The sequence below is a fragment of the Pteropus medius genome, unplaced genomic scaffold (genome assembly GCF_902729225.1).
Source record: "Pteropus medius unplaced genomic scaffold, Ma_sr-lr_union100, whole genome shotgun sequence".
Classification (NCBI taxonomy): Eukaryota; Metazoa; Chordata; class Mammalia; order Chiroptera; family Pteropodidae; genus Pteropus; species Pteropus medius.
Genome location: NW_024348304.1, coordinates 5,338,520 through 5,356,625, shown reverse-complemented (window position 1 = coordinate 5,356,625; position 18,106 = coordinate 5,338,520). Strand labels below are relative to the sequence as shown.

Below are 18,106 nucleotides of genomic sequence, written 5' to 3'. Positions count from 1 at the left end.
TCGCAGTTAGAACGATGGCTCATGACAGCAGAGATCAGTCATGTGATAGGCCAAGCGTTTTCCGTCATTGCCTTCCTCAATGAGACAGGGCTCAGAAACAGAGGTTAATCGGTCAGATAGCATCCATGGAGGCTGAGGGCAGCAGAATCCAGCTGCAGCAATTAATCATTTAATTGCTTTCTGATTCACTTTAAATGTCTTTTTAAAAGATATTAAAGAAAAACATTATTGAATGGACATTTTAGACTACTTAATAAAGACCTAATATACCCTTTGTGAACCAGAGAATAAATAGATCTCAAGCCAACTCTGTTCAATGTTTTCTTGGGCAACATTTACTTACATAGAGGAAGGAGTGACAGAGTCTCTGGCTGCAGCAGAAAAAAAATGCAGGTGTAAAAGTATGTAGAAAAGAAGCATGAATGTAAATAAAAATAGCTTTTTTTTTTTTTTTTTTGGCTAAAGGATGTGTGTCAGGGGTCGAAAGGAAAGTCTAGAAACATACATACTAGGTTTTTAGAAGGCCTTGAATGCCAAGATAAAACAGCCTGAACTTTATCTATTGGGCCAGGGGTCTCCAACCAATACTGGTCCGTGGCCTGTTAGGAACTGGGCTGCACGGCAGAAGGTGAGTGGCAGGCAAGCAAGCGAAGCTACATCCGTATCTGCAGCCGCTCCCCAGAGCTAGCATCACCACCTCAGCCCCACAACAGATCATAAGGCACTAGATCCTCATAGGAGGACCCGCCCTGGTGCCAAAAAAGGTTGAGGACTGCTGCATTAGGCAACAGGAACCACTGAGGTTTCTGAGCAGAGGAACAGCTCAAGTAGGGCACGGCATGAATGGCAGGGTCCAGCAGCCCTGGGTTGTAACTCTAATGCTGACCCTTGTTAGCTGGCATCGGCACCATCACAATCTTTTTGGAGCCTCCCAAGCTGTACTATGGAAGTAATTATGCCACTTCCAGAGTTATTGCAACATTAGAAAAACATACATGACACACCCAGAAAAACAGCACAGAAAAAATACCTATTAAGTAGGGGTAGCTGTTACTGCTGCTGTACTCTGGGTAGGAAGGTCAGAGGGGAAGAGATGGGAAAAGGGAGACCATAGAGGTCCAGGTAAGGGGTAGAGAAGCTGGACTAGACAGTGCGAGCAAGGAGAGCAGAAAGAGAAAACGAGACAGAATGCAAGGGACATGACACGGCAGAATCCAAGGAAACGGAGACTAAGAAAGGTTAACTTGTCCAAAGCTATTTGACAATGACTGGACGCGACCAAGGGAAAAGAAGCCAAAGAGACTTCAAGAATTGAGCTGAGATAAGTACCACACAAGTCAGAGAGACGCAAACTTCTACGAGGATCTAAAATAAATAATAAATGTAAAATAATGCCAAACACTGAGCTTGGATTTCTAGAATGACTACGGAAATAACCAATTCTTCTTTCTGCAATGATCCCACCTGAATTCCTAACAATAAGAGCTGCCCTGAGAACAATCTTCACATCCGCGGGGCCAGTAATTCGGGCTATGACATCAGTACTCAGCACTGTCTTCTACCCACACCTTCTCCATTGCTCACTTCGTCAGTCACCTCCACCACAGATGTCCCCACCACTGCCTCAGGCATTTCCCACAAGCTTCACTGTCCTCACTCACTTTATGATCCTCTCAGCACGAATAAGTGCTGATGCTCTCCTCAGGCTAGAAATGCCTTCCGCAGACTCGCCTGCTTGGGTAACAGGTAGAGAAATACCTGGCACTTCAGAACAGCCAGACAGCACCTAATAACTCAGTGCCCCTGACATTTTCATTACACACCACGTTAGAAGTTTCTTCAGGAAGCAGCCTTAATAATTTTGCACCACTCTGCTCAGTGGGGATTAATATTACGTACTTACACTTAGGGGGCTGCAGCCCCTCACCCAATACAAGCTTCTGTCCTCGTCTGGGTCGTTGTGGTTTTAGCAGTGTCAGCTCCATATAATTCACAAAGGAATCAACCCACAGACACTTGCATGAGCCTGCCAGGACAGCAGGGGAAACTTTACAGCGTATATAAATGGACTTTAATATTGCAGTATACCTTTTGGGACGTATGTCTAATTTGTTAGAACAGGCAGAAAAGCTGACAAGCCACTTTGCGCCTTCTCAGAGGCCTCTGCAGTGCGCAGGCTGCCCTGGAGAAGCACAGGGTTGCACGCCTCGGGCTCAAGGCCCCTGGCTCACCGCCCCTGGCTCATGGCCCCTGGCTCTCCCCACAGGAGCGCTCCTACCCCAGCCTGCTCTGCAGCTCTGGGCCGGCCCGAGAAGACTACGCAAGTGTGTTCCTGAGGAGCTTTCCTCTTCTTCCACCAGAGCTGTCCGTCCTCAACATCACTAAGAAAACACTGTGATTTAATATTATTTTATCATTAACTTCAGCACAAATGTCATGCTGACTTACCTCTGATTAGCGATGGTGCACTTTCTGTGCACTCTGACCGCCTCCAGAATAACAGAATCAATACAGTGTTTCGTAGGCAAAAATGTTTTATGCTTTACAGAGGGAAGTGAGACTTGGGGAGGTGGTTGGTGATCATGTGAAATTAAAGGTTATTTAGAAGCCAAGTCATCATAGATAAGAAAGTGTTCTTTCTCAGTTCTTCACAGTATTCCTAATCTGGGAACATTTAGCACAGGGCACTAAATGGGGTCTTCCCATGGTCGAGTCTCCCATGGTGTGCCAGTGTTTCTCTTTCCACATCACTCTCGGTTCAGAGGAGGAGACCCCGACATGCATGGTTAAGGTTTCCACTTCTTTATCTCTGTGTATCAGAGTAATATTAATGATAAATATCTAATATTCACTGAGTGCTACTACTTATTTCTGTTTTATTTCTTTGTCACCAGTCTGTGAGATATGGCTTTATTATCGCTCCCATTTCACAGATGAAAAAACTGAGCCTTAGAGGCTTATCTGAGGCTAGATAGCTGGCAACTAGGAAAATCAGAACTCTAATATAGCTCTTTTTTATAGTAGTCAGAATTAAAAGTCATTATAACTCACTGGAACAATGGCGTCCACAAATGACTCCTTACTCTATGAAAGGCACACAGCTAATCAATCACTAGATGGGGGGGTGAGGTGACGAGGAGGAGAATGTCCATTCTTCATGGTATCTACGATCTAACTGGGTAGGCAAGCCCTAAATACATGCAATGTATACATTTAGATGATATCAGAAACAGCACTGGTAATGAGATTCATTACCAATTTAGCAATAAAGATCAAAAGTGCCAGAGTGAGTCAGGTGAGGGAGGCTTCTCTCCAAACAGGAGGAGTCAGGGAAGGCGAGGGGAGAGAGGAGACCTGAGTGGTACCTGACAGAGGGGTAGCACTCGGTGAGGCTGGAGATGACTGGAAAGTGGAAGAAGCATCCAGGGAAAGTGGGCAGGATCGCTAGCTAGTGTAGGCGACAGGTTTCCACAGACCAGCGTCGGTCACTGATTCCAGTGCGGCATGAGCCCAGACAGTTAAAGCACAGTGACACGGTGTTACAGGCTAAATTGTGTCCTCCTAAAATTCACATGCTGAAGCCCTAACCCCCAATGTGGCGATATTTGGAGATAAAGCCCGAAAAGAGATAATTCGGGTTACACAAGATCATATGGGTAGGCCCCTAATCTACATTCTTGTAAGAAGAGGAAGAGATGCCAGAGATGCTCAAGGACAGAAAAGACCATGTCGAGGACAGAGTGAGATGGCAGTCATCTGCAAGCTAAGGAGAAACCTAACCTGTCAACACTTTGATCCTGGACTTGCAGTCTCCAGAACTGTAGCAGAATAAATTTCTGTTTAAACCACCCAGTCTGTGGTATTTTGTCACGGCAGCCCCAGTAGACTAATGCACGCACCTTCAGGTGTTCCACACAGAACCTCCCTACCCTGGCAGGACGTGCTAGCCCTCCCCTATGCTGCCTTTGATCCTAACTGCCTTAGAGGACTTGAAACCTGGAGCAGATTTCTCAGCTGCTGGGCTCTTCTATTTGGTCATCGTGAAGACCTCTGCTGGAATGCTTAGACCTCAGAAACAAGCTGAAGATCTATGGCAGTGCATTTGAAGTCCCCTCTGCTTAGCGACACTGTCCCCATTCCTTGGCCGACAGATATGAGATCATACTGTGCATGTTGAGTAGGCAACAGCAGCCGCAAGCAACTTACCACGCAAATTTAACTACATCCTGTTAAAGTGTTCCCTGACCAGGAGCATGGATGGCAGCCACAATGTGGTAAATGCTGGTGAATGTTCAGCACCCAGTTCTTGGGGGTGGGAGGAGTCCTGATTTGCAGCACTGGCCCATATGCATGACAAAAATATCTCCTGCTACAGCTGATTTCAAGCTACCAACATGAAGTCACTGGGCCACAGAGGTAGGAAGGAATGCCCATAGCTGGCTCTCTCAGCTGGCACCACCCACCTCCAGCACGTCCGGTTACTGGAAAGTTTCTAACACTTACTGTTATTTCTGTACTTACCTCCTTGCAGAAGGCAGATCACACTTGCTATAATACCTAAATTCTCTAAGTGTAAGAGCCCCCAAAGAGTAACCCAAAGTCCATTAGCTCACTATTTTTATTAGGATAAACCCTGGACCCACTATGTTCTAAGAAAACATTTTCAGAAAGGGCCTGTGGACCTAAAAGCAGCTATGAAAAAAAATGTCAGGAACTTAGCTCTTGTCTTTTTTCTCCCCCCCATCTAGAAATATTATCTCGAAAACCCTCTCCCTGTCTCCTCCCTTACTTTCCCTTCCTCCTGTCTCCCGCTCCTCAAGGATGGCTCTTCCATCTTCTTTGCTTCTCTTCAACATCGTAGTCGAGCACGACCTTTCCAATGGCCCACTCTCTTTCTCCTACGACTTAGCTTTCCTGTGGAGATGGACCCTAGTCTTTGCTAAAAGGAGCAATGAGGGGATAAACCCACTCGGGCAACTCAAGGGTAAACCCAAAGCAGCCAGCAGATTTAAAAGGCCTGCAGGATTAAAGACAGATAACGGAGAGCAACATTAGCCCTCTTTATCCTTGCTTTCCCAGAACCAATTCAGCTTTTTTCCTTTTCTTTTTTTTTTTTCAAACACAGAGCCAGCCATTAGTAGAAGAGCCAAAGCCTGTGGCATACAGACAAGGAATAAATGGCTACTGGAGTGGGAGTGACCAGCACTGAAGTCCAGACATGAAGTAGTTAGGGCTGACCTTAGGAAGCGGCCAAAAGAATAGAAACAAAAGCACAAATACAAACACAAGCCATGAAGCCGTATTCTGAAGTAAAATCAACAAGATTGGGCCACTGATTAGAGACAGAACGGCAAGGGAAGAAGATGGCGCCAGGCTTTGAACAATGACTGCCCAGATGAGTCATCCTGGAGCTCAGCTCCAGTTGAGTTTCTCAAACGAGAAAAAGCCTTCGATGGCTCCAAGCCCACTGCACACACAATGAAGTTTAAATTCCTATATAAGGACTGCCACGACTTTGCACTAAGTTAACAGCAATTAACTTAGTGCAAAATGGACTCATTCGTTCATTCGGCAAACATTTATTAAGCAGCTACTATGTATTATGCTGGATCAGGGAATCAAAAACGGGAAAAGGGCACAGTTCCTGTCTTTGAGAAGTTCTGAGCCTATAGGGGGTAGGGTAACCTTCAAATAAATCAATATACATATGTGCAAGCTCTGTTCATGATGTTCTCTTCATCTGAAATCCTTTCTGTTAATATCGAGTGCCCACCACAGGCCAGAGACTGCTCTTGACCCCAAAGACCCAGTCAAATTATTTCTACTCATTTCCCAATCAGACCTGTAGATCTATTGATCTGAGATTGTCTGCACTGACAGCTGAGGCCAAAGGGAGCCTCATAGGGGAAAGACTAAAGAAGAAGACGAGACCCAACGACACTCTTGGAGCCTGTGGCCTGTAGTTCAAGGACTGGGAAAAAAGAGAAGAGCCAGAAGTACCCAAAGGAGTAACCAGAGAGAGAGAAAAAAAAAAACAAGTGAGTCACAGGACCCAGGACTGGAGAGTTTCAAGAATAAAGAGAACCTGAACTGAGTTCAATGCAGCTGAAGGCTCCTGGTGAGAAGAGTGAGAAAGGCAGCACACAGCCACTCAGCCCAGGTGACTGATGGCGATGAATAAGGAACAGGCTGAGGGGAGGAAGTTTGTGGAGAAGGACAACCTAAAGATGCACAACGGAGCCAGGGGACTCTGGAGCTGGAACTGGGCGGGCACAGAATCCACGGGCTCACGCGGAAAGGTTGGCCTTCTTTCCCCAAGATGAGAAAGAGGAAAGGACAGGTAAATATGCAGAGATACGGAATCAAGGGAGGTCATAAAGACCCCGGAGGGTTTGAAGTCAGACAGTCCCATGTCTGAATCTCAGTTTTGCCACTTCCTGTACCCTATTAGGCAAGTTGCTCAAACTTTCCAATCCTTAGATTCTTCATCTATAACATGGGTAAAGTAACACCTTCCCCATACAGCTGTTGTGAGAACACACTGAGAAAATGTATGTGCCACCAGTTCCCCCTTGCCCGATCAGTCTAAAGTCATATGGGGTCACACGAATAAATCCCACTGCCCCTTGCCTTTATCTGCTCAAACCGGACTGTGGCCTTTTGCAAAATTCTCTTGAAAAAGTGCTCAGCAACAAGTGAGCCCATCTCACTGAGCTCCCGTGGGTCAGCCAGGCGACTGCTATCCCCAAACTGCTGCAGCCGAGGCTCTGGAACAAACAGGATGCTAAATCCCAACATGCTGCCTTGTGCTACAGAGTTCTGCTGACGCGGCCTTTTCAGCTTGGACTTAAAGCATTTCTCTGATGCCCCTCCCCGACACCCTATCAGTCTCAGTCAGGGCCTGGACAGAATCTCAAGTGACAGGCATTATGCTAAACCTAGCATAAGCTCTCCTCTCTCACAACCAGCTTTGAGTCAGGCTCTGGGGTCTCTCCATCCTTCATATTGGCACAGCTTTAGTAGGATCGCCCCATTAATTTGTTAGACACCTCCTGATATGTAACAGTCCCAATCTAGATTACAAGAGACCCTGGCACACACCAGGGGCTCAGTAAAAGTTCCCTTGCCCCTTCATCCAGCACCAGAGTTTTACTTAGACTTCCAGTTTGGGACGCCCCTTCTCTCACCCTCACACCCAGGTTTGACCCGGATGCATAAAGACTTGGTTATACATATAGTGGCAAGTTCGTAAATGTTTAGCAAACAGCTCTCTGGGAGAAGAAGCCTGAATTTGTAGTGTTTGTTTGCCAATTCTCATGGTGTAAACACTCCACCATGGCTGATTTCAGTCTCCCAACATGACATCAACCACCTTGCAAAATTCCTTAACATTTAACAACCTGTTCTCCCGAGCTGGTTGAGCTGTCTCTGGCACACTACTTGACAAGTTACCTAGAAGTCTTGGCCAGTAGAGAGCTGAAGCAGCTCTAAAGTTTACGTCCATTTAATAAAGTCCCATGCATATCCAGCTACTGCTCTCTTAAGACAACATCCCACCCCAACTGCACTGCCATGGCGACAAATTGCAAAGGCATCGAGTCTCACTTAGGGATCTTCACTATTTTCACACAGTTTGGGAAAGGATTGTATTTAAATGGCGTTTTGGCATTTTGAAGGAAACAGACACACCCTGACGGGTGAAATCTCGGGGATGATCAGTGAACAAAAACACTGTCACCAAGTAAGTAAACAGTGACAAGTTTATAAGATGCTGTTGGCAGTAGCTGGATTTCTCAGTGCTGAACACTTGAGTTGGGCATGGTGGGAGCGGCTGGTTAGCCATTTGTCAGGCAAAGTCAAAACAGCCCTCCAGCTACAGCACAGACGGCAGACTGCAGCTTGTCAGCATTTTATTTATGACTCTTAATTAGCAAGCAAAGAAGGAGGGAAGAAGTTCCCAGCTTGGGATATACATACTTGTACATATATATTTTGCCCAGAAATAAAAATCTTTGTCAAAATAATTTAAATTCCCACAACTTTGAGAGGTAGATATTATAATTTATGTTTTAAAGACAGGATACTCCATCCCACAAGGTAAGTATAATTATCCTAATTTTACCAATGAAGGTTCAGAGAGGCTGAGTGATTTTTCCAAGGTAACACAGCTAGAACATGGCAGAGCCGAGACTAACAATCTTCAGATGCTAATGCAGAGGCTCTTTCAATCACATTGTGGCCGGCTCTTACCTGGCATTCATAGTGACAGTCCACTGACTTTGCTTTAAAGAGAGTTGACAACCGAACTTAGTACTTTTCTGAATAAACTTCTTGTCCAATTGGTCCTTTAGAGGGAGGGGAGTTTCTGAGTGCGTGAGGAACACAGGATGACTGAGTGAGTGACGTCAAATCCCTGTCTGCTTCTGAAGACCTGGGATCTTGCTTTGCGACTGAAAGAGTCTAATAGGGCATAGGGCAGGGAATAAAGAGTGATCCCCATAGCCTATGAGTCCCAAGTGACTCTGCTCTACAGAGAAGGAGTCTTTGAGCTGCTGGGCCTTCGGGTGACCGTGAGGGACAGGAAGCATCAGAAGCATGAGCAGACCTGGCTACTACAAACACACCGTATTTGCAGATGCCTTTTAGAAAGGGTTTCACTGATTACTTCTGATCACTGATTTGACCAAAAAAACAAAAACAAAAACAAAAAAACCTGATATTGACATAATACAGAAAAGAACATTTCTGTTGACGTAAATCATCTTTATTACAGGCTGTTTTTGTTTTTTAATTCCTGCGAAACCAAAGGACAAAGTGCATCTATTTATTCTCAAGGGTTCCAGGCCTCCCTGAAGAATGAACTAGAAGGCAGCAACTTCCCGGCTCCCTGAGGGGATGTGGTCAGCACCGCGGAGGCCACCAGGACTTCCGGTTCCCTTCTCTTACAGGGACACGGAAGGACTGTACTTCTCCATCTCAGAGAAGTTAAGCATGGCCATGCGACTTGCTTTGGCCAATGAAATATGGTCAAATATAATGTGTGTCCCTTCTGGATGGAAGCATCAGTTAAGAATTAGTTAACTACACTCGCTTCCTCTGCAGCAGAGATTCCCAGCAGCACACGCTGAGGTGACAGACTGTCTGCCAATTGGGTCCTAGAGTCATTCTGTGAAGCAGAATCGCCACTGAGTTTTGGAAGCTGTTGTTACCACAGCATAACCTCACCTACCCTACTAGGAGAGGAGGTGGGTGACGGTGTTATCTAAGAGGAAAGCACAGGGTAAGAAGTCAAAGGCTGAAGGCTCCGAGATGTTTGAATCCCACTGGAAACTTGGGGCTCTGAGCACCAGAAAACATTTCCTCGGGGCCACGTTGCCCTGAAGTGAGCAAGAGGGTGGAAGCTAGAAAGTCGGTGAAAATGAATCTGTACCCTCAGGTTTCCAAACAGATGACTAGAAAGGATCTAGACTCCCTGGAGCCTAATAATAAATCTGAACTGAACATGGCAGTGAAATCGAGTCAAATCAGCTCCACCAATATCCACGAGTGCCTACTCCTGCATAACACTGTGTTTAGGAAGTGCTTAGGGGTACAGAAGCCCTTCTTTCTTTCAGTCTAATTAAACAGCACAAACTTAACATCAAGAAACATTAAATAATATGTATACTTTTGAAGTTCAGATATAAATGACTAATGTGATGCCACAAAGCAGTATAATTAGTGACCAAATTTACCACATACAAAAATCCCTATACATGTGGTGAAGGGGTCGATCACCACTGAAAACCTAACTACAGTTTGCTCCCTGCTTCACCTTCACGTCCACAAGTGACATATCCCCATCAAGACCTTATGGCTGAGACTGGCCACGAGTGGAAGAAACGGAGGGGATGTTCAGGCTTTTGACACAAGCGGCAGATGAAGAAAGAGCTCCTCAAGTTCCTGGCAGCTCAATTGGAAGTAACCAAGAGCAAATAAGCTGCCTCGTGGGGCCTGCCTCGTTTTGCCACATGCCCTGGGTATAATGGTGAAAGGGCTCGAGGAAGGCCAAGGCCAAAGCAAGAAGCTGCAGCAGCTGTCATATCCCGTGTGCCCCCCTCGACCCTGCTCCAGATGGCTTGGCTGTCACAACCAGGGATGCCGCCAACTCACTGGGCAACAGGTAAGTCGCTCATTGCTGCATATGTTATGGCACCTAGAGGTAGCACTGAGAATCTGTCTTTGGACTGAAATATAAGTCAGATCTTACTGAGGAAGACCTGATTATAACAAGGAGACTGGTACCTAATCCAACCACTCCCTCCCCGAGCCTAGCCCAAACAAACCTGTGCTGCGCAAAGCTGCATGACATCATGGTTCACAGGAAGGTTCTGCTCCCCTTTCTCCGAGCCTCTGGAATCACTGAAGGTTGACTGTAAATTGCCACCTTTAGGGGCATTCTCCAAGTCGCATGACTGAATTCCTGCAAAGAAGAAAAGAGGTAAAGAGTTCACAGAGTTTGAGCAGCCACCAAGACAGCAGTGCCCTGACGCAGTGCCCTGACACAGTGCCCTGACGCCGGACCGCGCAGCATCAGTGAGTTGGAGGGAACGCTGCTGCTCTTCCTTTGTATGTAGAAAGGGGCAAAATGTTAGTGCCTTCCAGATATACAGCCCTCCTGAAGGAAATGGTGGGCCCGTTGTCCAGACGGGCAGCACCCTGGGCAAGTCTTTAATAAAGGCGACTCGGGACTGCCAGTCGTCGTGTGGCTCATCCCCAGGGAGGTGGTCTGGCCTGCAAAGCTCCGTGCAGACATGGACTATGTGACCACGTGATTAACTGAGCCGATAAGTCTCAGTTACTCTCTCCCTCTCTCCCCATACATCCCTCTCTCTGTCCCCTTCTCTTTATGGAAATTAAATGGGGAATTTAAGGAGGATAGTCATTGAGTTGCTAGTGAAAACTGATATATATATATACAAAGGACATGTGCCATGGGACAGAGGGTATGAGAGTGCCAAAATCAAGACTAAGCTGAAGAAATGAGCTAACTGAAAGGTGTACATAGCTGCAAGCTGAGCCAAGTTGGTGGCAGCAGCTTTGGACACAGAGGGCAAGTGCCTATGGTGGACAGCATGGGGGTTGTAACTCCCACAGCTAAGCTGCACCAGACTCCCCAGTTCCAGCTTCCTAGGCCTCCTCAAGACCAGTTTCCCATAAGAGTCCCGTCTCCTGTATCCTGCCAATCCACCCCATTGGCAAAGCTGCCTCAGCGTGTCCTAGGTCTTGCCCTCAGTCTGCCTAGCATTCATGCTGAGGACCAGGCTCTGCAGATTCCTGCATGCTGGCTAGTCTAGATCAGCTCTGATGCGCCCTCAGTCATTATCGCCAGATGCTTTTCATCCCAGGCATTTCACACTTAGCATGTCAGGCTATAGTGTTACCATTTGTGCAGGTTTTGATGTTTCGGTCTCAACAGCTCTTTGTTTTGTGGAGTATTTTTAGCATGAAATGGGGGAGGGAGCTAGAAGAATGACCAGAGAAAAGAACAGTTCTGGGTGGGGACAGTGTCACATTCTCAATGTGTTAAGAGCCTCACGTATATACATGCTCCAAAAAGTGATTGTTGACGATGCTGCCTTAATCCCACCTTCCTGTGTTTATAAAGACAAGTACAGACAATTGAAAATGAGGTCTCAGGGGATCCTTGACGACTGAAACTCTTCCTCCCTCAGGAAGTGAACCAGGGAACATGTAAGTGATCATAGAAAGATACTACATAGGACAGAAGATTTCAGGAAAAGAGAGAAAGAGAGGGAGGGAGGGGTGTTGTGGGGGGGACACAGATAGAGAGAGAGAAAGATAGAGAGAGAGGGAGGAGAGGGAAGAGGAGGGATGGAGGGAAGGAGGAAGGAGAGAGAGAGAGAGAGAGAGAGGAGAGAGAGGGGAGGAGAGAGAGAGAGAGGAGAGAGAGAGAGAGAGAGACCTTTTCAATCCACTAAATAATCCGTGCAGCTGTTTCCTGAACTCCGGAAGAACTGAGATGCAAAATGCTAACTGCCCTCCATCACTCCCCCCACCCCGCCTGCAAACTGGCTTTCAGGTGACGCAATGATGAGACCTCTGCGGTGAGCTCTGTCTGGAGGGATGCAGCCAGCCAACAGAGCATGGGGTGCTGCCACCTCTTGGACGTTCACAGCCAAAGCAAGTCTCTGTCCCAGAAAGGATGTATTTCAGTGGTATTATGAAATGTGAACGGGCAATCTGTTCTGAAATAATTGCTCAGTGTGTTGGCCTCCTTTTCTGTTTTAGAATTTCAAAGGCATTATAGGCCGAAAGCAGTGCCAGCCTGTTAGTGGCACCTACACTGATTAGATCTAGCCCATCACAACCACAGCTACACAAAAGCTCTTTTTCTCAATTAATAAAATGCAATCAATGGTATCATTGAAAAACTCCTGCCACTTTAATTTAGAGCTATTTAGAGCTTCAATTTAGAGCTGTGTGCAAATTTTAGGATATGCATTTTTTAGCTGACATGATTAACAGCACCTAATTTCTGGGATACGCCCAAATTTCTGTAGGGAAAAAAGAATGTTTACCAGGAACATACGCAATAATGACGGCTACCTTCCCCTTCCTTCCCTACACACACACACACACTCACACATGTGCAACCCAGTTCAGTTCCAGTTATTTAGTGTCTCTCTTGCCTGTGGAAAACTTGATATGTCCACGCTGGAAATATCTAGGGTGCTCTGAAGCAGGATACAAATTTTAAGGCCTTTATTACATGATGGTCCGTTTGAAATATTTATATTGATCGGCCCAGTTCCTGAGAGGAAATAGGTTGTTTCTCTTATTCTCTCAGGTACAGGTCATCTGAGCAGTTGGGTTGTCATTTTTCTAATCTCTGCATTTCCCTAAGGATAGTGAGAGGATGATTTAAACGGCAACATTAGCTGCTTTAGGCTAGATTTTCAAAGCTACACCAAGGGAGTTAAAAGCGCAAATCCTGTTATTGTTACAGGATTAATGCACAGAAGTCCCAGAATACCACTTTGGAAATGTAGCCAAGGAATATTATTTTAATGTACTCTATGTTATTTTTAGACTCAGCTATAGCCCAATTATCAGCTGGCGCATCAAAAATGAGACAAGACAGATAGCTTTCTTTAATCCAAAATTCTAATGAGGTTTTTGGTGTTTGTGTTTTCTTGCCACTAAGAAATCTGGATATTTGGGAGGAAAAAAGTAAAAAACAGAGACTAGAGCAGCTACCTCCTACCTGCTCTGTTGCTATAGAGGCTGCTACTTAGAGTACTGGTTCTACAGACTATTTTAGCATAGTTCTCCCCTCCCCTCCAGGAGAGGCAGGTGATACAAAAAAAAAAAAAAAAAGGTATTGAATCATGGGAACCTCTTGACCACACCATAAAAAGCTATAAATCAACCGCAGCATAGTTAATGATTTCAAGGCAGCAAGTCAGGGTTCCTGCCATCCATCATTTCTATTTCTGCTTTTCACATCTTAGATTGTTGTTCAAAAATAACTATCTGTAAAAGGTCTTCCAGTTGGAGTAACTTTGCTTCCAAGTTGCCCTGTGGGCATCAACCAACAGTTATTGATTCTCTAGATTCCTGCTGCTGGGTTTTATTAAACTGGACTTGTCTTTCCTTCTGGCCTCTGAGTAACTGCCTATGTGGTCGGAGATGACCACATCACTGTCTCTGGGCTACATCTAGTCTGAGAGATGCTAGCCCCCAGAAGAGCTCTCACCTTTGCACTAGTCAAGAAATACTCTGCACCAGCAGCTCCTCTAACTTTCAAATCCCAGAGTATCTTCTGTTATCTCACAAGGTGCGGTATCTTTCTAAAAAGGGCAAGCTTGCTAGCACAGATCTGTTTCTGTGTGGGTTTCACTTGGTCAGTACAGAGGGCTTCACCTGGAACTCTCCGATCGGTCACCAACGATTCACAGACCCCAGAGCCAGCTCAGCAAACAGAATTGAACCTTTGTGCCACCAGTGACCACTGGCTATGACCCTGATTTTTAGAGCTGTTGTGAGAAGGATTAAATAAGCAACATTCTAAGAAGCACTTAGCACAGCCCGTGGCACCTTGCCGGCTCCCCTGAGTTAAGGAAGCAGCAGCACCAATGTTTTCTAAAATTCGTCTTCTATATTTAAGTGCATTTTTCAATTTACAAAATTATTTTTGCGCATTATCTCATCAGCAATACAGTGAAGAGGCTCGTTAATGCCTGTGGTGGGTAATCGATGTGGGTTTAATGTGGAGCTAACTCAAGTTACATGACGGCTTTTCCTGTGCAGTTCCTATACAGAGGGTGAGGTAGAAACAGGACTGAAATGAAATTCTCCATTTCAGTTTCTGGGGCATTGTTCATTTCAAAACTGCTATTCATATGAGTTTTTTCATCTCTGAAATTGAAGTGACTAGATCCTAGACACTCCAAAACCAGAGAGCGCTCCCAGTTACGTATCTGAAACATTTGTAAATAGATTATTAGTCATTCTTATAAATATTTCCTATTGGTATAACAATAAGTTAAGCACTGTATTTATACTTTATGACTAGTTCCCTCTATCAAGGAACACATGCTTGTGTACACCTATATTTTATCAAGAATAAAAACTTATTAGCACTTAGCGCAGTAGCACACCTAATATCTTGTGATTCTACATAGTCATGGAATAAATACATAAATGAACACTATGAATCACTGAAGATGAACTTCAGTATCAACAGATGCAAGGAGAAGAGGCTAAGAACTTATTGCCCGATCTATAAAATGGGAGATGAGCACTGCACTGGACAATTACTACCCGGATAAAGTGAGACAAGTACGTGAAGGACTGTGGTGGGCAATGTTCAAAATAGCTCCCAACGAGCCTTGACTCTTGGTTTTTACGTCTCGTGTCATCCCCTGCCCTTAAGTGTGAACTGGCGACACGCTTCTGACTGGTAAGATATGGCAGAAACGATGGGCTGTCACTTCAGTGATTAGTCACAAAAGACTGTGACTTCATCTGGCAGCACTCTCACCTTTGCGATGCTCGCATGGCAGGAGATGAGGCAGACCTCAATCAACAGCTGGTGAGGGACCGAGGCCTCAGCCCAACAGCCCACGCAGAACGGGACATTGCCAAAACCACAGGAGTGAAAGCGGATGCTTCCCTAGAAGCCTTGTGATGACCACAGCCCTGGGTAACAACTTGACTGTAGCCTGTGAGAGACCTTGAAGCTGAGGACCCAGTCAAGCCACATGAGGACTCCTGGCCCATAGAAACTGGGAGATAATAAATGTTGTTTTAAGGCAATTTTGGTTTAGGGGATAATCTGTTATGCTGCAGCAAGAAGTAACTAATACAAGGACCTGTCCCACCATGGCCATTTTAAAGTACGTGATATACAGAAGCCATTTCATTTTATAGTGGGGCTATGAATTACAGTGGGCTTATCTACAAGACTAGAGTTTTTAAAGCTAGCAAAGAGAATTGCAGAATTGCCTTCACTATGGGGAAGAGCTAACTAGTTAGTCCATGGAAGGGAATGACCGGGATCCATTCTACTGGCCATCTCCTCAGCAAACACCAGGGATCAATCCTGTATGACGACTAGCATCAAGCAGCAGTGATGAAGAGATGTCTTCAATTACACAACTGGCAGCAAAGATGCAGTTAAAATCATCAGGGGTTGAAACAGCAGCGGAAACTGGTGTCTGGTGTGAGCCCTGGCCTTGCAGAAACTAAGCAATTCCCTCAGAAGTCCTATTTTGAACTGTTCTCATCGCCTGCTGCAGACAGTTGGCTCTTAATCCATTTTATAGAAGCACTTTCTGTTCCTTGGATAAAAGGAAGTGCATAAATTTCAAGTGCCATATTACCATACATGCATGGTTCTGTTTGGGCACAAGCACGTCGTTCTTGTCATAAATTCTGACTCAGAATGGGAGCTCAGGATTCACCATCTCACTCTTTATAGTTACAAGATCGACTAAGCTGATTACAAGAAGAAATATGTAAGCTTTGAAACTGTTCACGCCAGCGATGTGGTTCAATAGCTTATGAAAGTGGCAAATAACAGCAAGCCAAAAGAAAGAAATCTCAGGAAAGACACGGCTCTTAAAAACACAAGGCCGGTCACATTCAGGACCCAAGAGCAGGTGGTTCTCTCTGGAGCCTGGGATCCCCTCTGCACTGCCTGCAGTTATCCTGGCCCTGAGAAACCTGAGTTTCCTGCCCTGTGGCCCTTCCCCCATCACACCAAGTCCCTAGGACCCCTCTTGGAGAGGCGGTCACTCTGGGTAATGGCTTTTCCTCACATCTTTAAAGTTTCAGCCACAGGTTTGCTGTGTGTATTCATGTTGGTTTGGTCAGGTTGTTCTAGCCAGTGAGGAGGGATCCTGACGGGCTCAAACATTCCAGGCCTCTCTCTGCTCTTGCGCAAGACCTGAGGCACAATAGCACAGCCACTAAAATATAACCGCCAAAATGGCAGGATTAGGCAAATCACCGGGTACCAACCCTAGCCTCATTGTTTACTAATGTGAGGCCTTAAATAAATTATTTAAATCCTCTAAGCCTCAGTTTCCTCATACAACATATAGCAATATTAACCCCTTCATAAAGTAGAGGTGAAGATCAAATGTGATAATCCATATAAAGTCCTCGGCATTGTGTCCAACATATAGCAAGTACAATGTAAATGTTACTGTTCAGAGTATTATTTTTCATGTTAATTCTTTTTTTCCCCCATGTATCAAACTGTTAGTTCCACAAGGATAAAGAATGTTGGGATATTAGGCATGGATTTTTACATAGTTGGACATTTTTGAGTAATTTTTCAGTGAGTTTACCTAGGCCAAAAAAATCCCTGCCTAGCAATTTTGAGAATGTCCTCTTTTTTTTTCAGTCTACATTCCCTTGCTTGGTGATCTCATCCCCTTGTGACTTTGAATACCATCTGCTTGCTGACAACTCCCAAATTTATATTTCCAGCCCAGACCTCTTCTTGAACTCCGGATTCTGGTATCTAACTGCCTACTTGACATCTTCATGAGGATGGCTAGGGAGTACCTCAAACTCAACACATCCCAGGTGGAACTGTTGCTCTTCCCCCCGAATCCTGCCCCACCGTGGTTTATGTATCAGTTGGTGGTAATTCTATTCATTCAGGTCCTCAAACCAAAAACTTGGAGTCATTCTTGCATTGTTTTTCTTTCATAACTTATGTCCAGTTCATCAGGAAGACCTAATAGTTCTACTTGAAAAATATATCTAGACTCTGACCATTTCCTACAACTGCCACTGTCACCTCCCTGATCTAAGTCATCTTCTCACTTGCAATTGCCTTCTTTGAGAAATATAACTGTTTTGAAATGATTTTAACTTTTTGGTGGATTCTCTGATAATATAAGAAATGTATTGCTGAAATCCTAATAAACTCAGAGCCCACTTGGCTCAGTTTTTGATTAGCGCTCCCTTCAAGAAGTACAATCAATAGCACAAATTACTTAATAATCAATCCTTTTATCTACTTGTTTATTTTTTAAAGGTAATAAAGGGTATCTAAATACATGATCTACATAGTATGTTCCTCTCTACCCTGCTTCCTCTCATCTACTTCCTTCTGATGTTTGAATGTCTCTCTCGACCACTCTCTGTGATTCCCAGAAAACCTCCTCCTCCATCCCCAGCCGGTGTGGTTTTCTTTTCCCCTCCTACCTCTACTCTCAGCATAATAGCTCATCTCCCAGAAAGACAGAGCTTCTTCACAAAAAGGTGGACGAAGGGGAGTAATTGGGTTGGTAATTACAGAATTCTCTTGGCAGGCTAGGAAAGATAGGAAGTTTGAGAACATTTCCAAGTTAATAATTTTTGTTCTATGGCACCCTAAGTTTGTTAAGCGTCTGACAGATACCCATGGCATGTTGGTGCTGAAAAGGACCAAGAGATCCATGAATCCAATCCCCTAATTTTAAAAAATGAGAAAACTAACCGAGACATTAAATAATTTGTCTAAGGTTCCCCAATGTCCTTTTCATTGCTCTGTGTTATAAGCGCTTAAATCCTGTCACTTATGTTTATCAAAAGGCATTGTCCT

At 45.0% G+C, this 18,106-nt stretch overlaps 1 protein-coding gene across 2 annotated transcripts in view; it reads right to left on the bottom strand.

The window, feature by feature from the left end:
• The window catches only part of JADE1 (jade family PHD finger 1), a 297,514-nt gene that overhangs the window by 266,658 nt on the left and 12,750 nt on the right, over positions 1-18,106 (bottom strand). For both annotated transcript variants that reach the window (XM_039879621.1, XM_039879633.1), the window contains exon 3: positions 10,326-10,462. The gene's annotated coding sequence lies outside the window, so the exon portion shown is untranslated. The remainder of the gene's footprint in view (positions 1-10,325; positions 10,463-18,106) is intronic.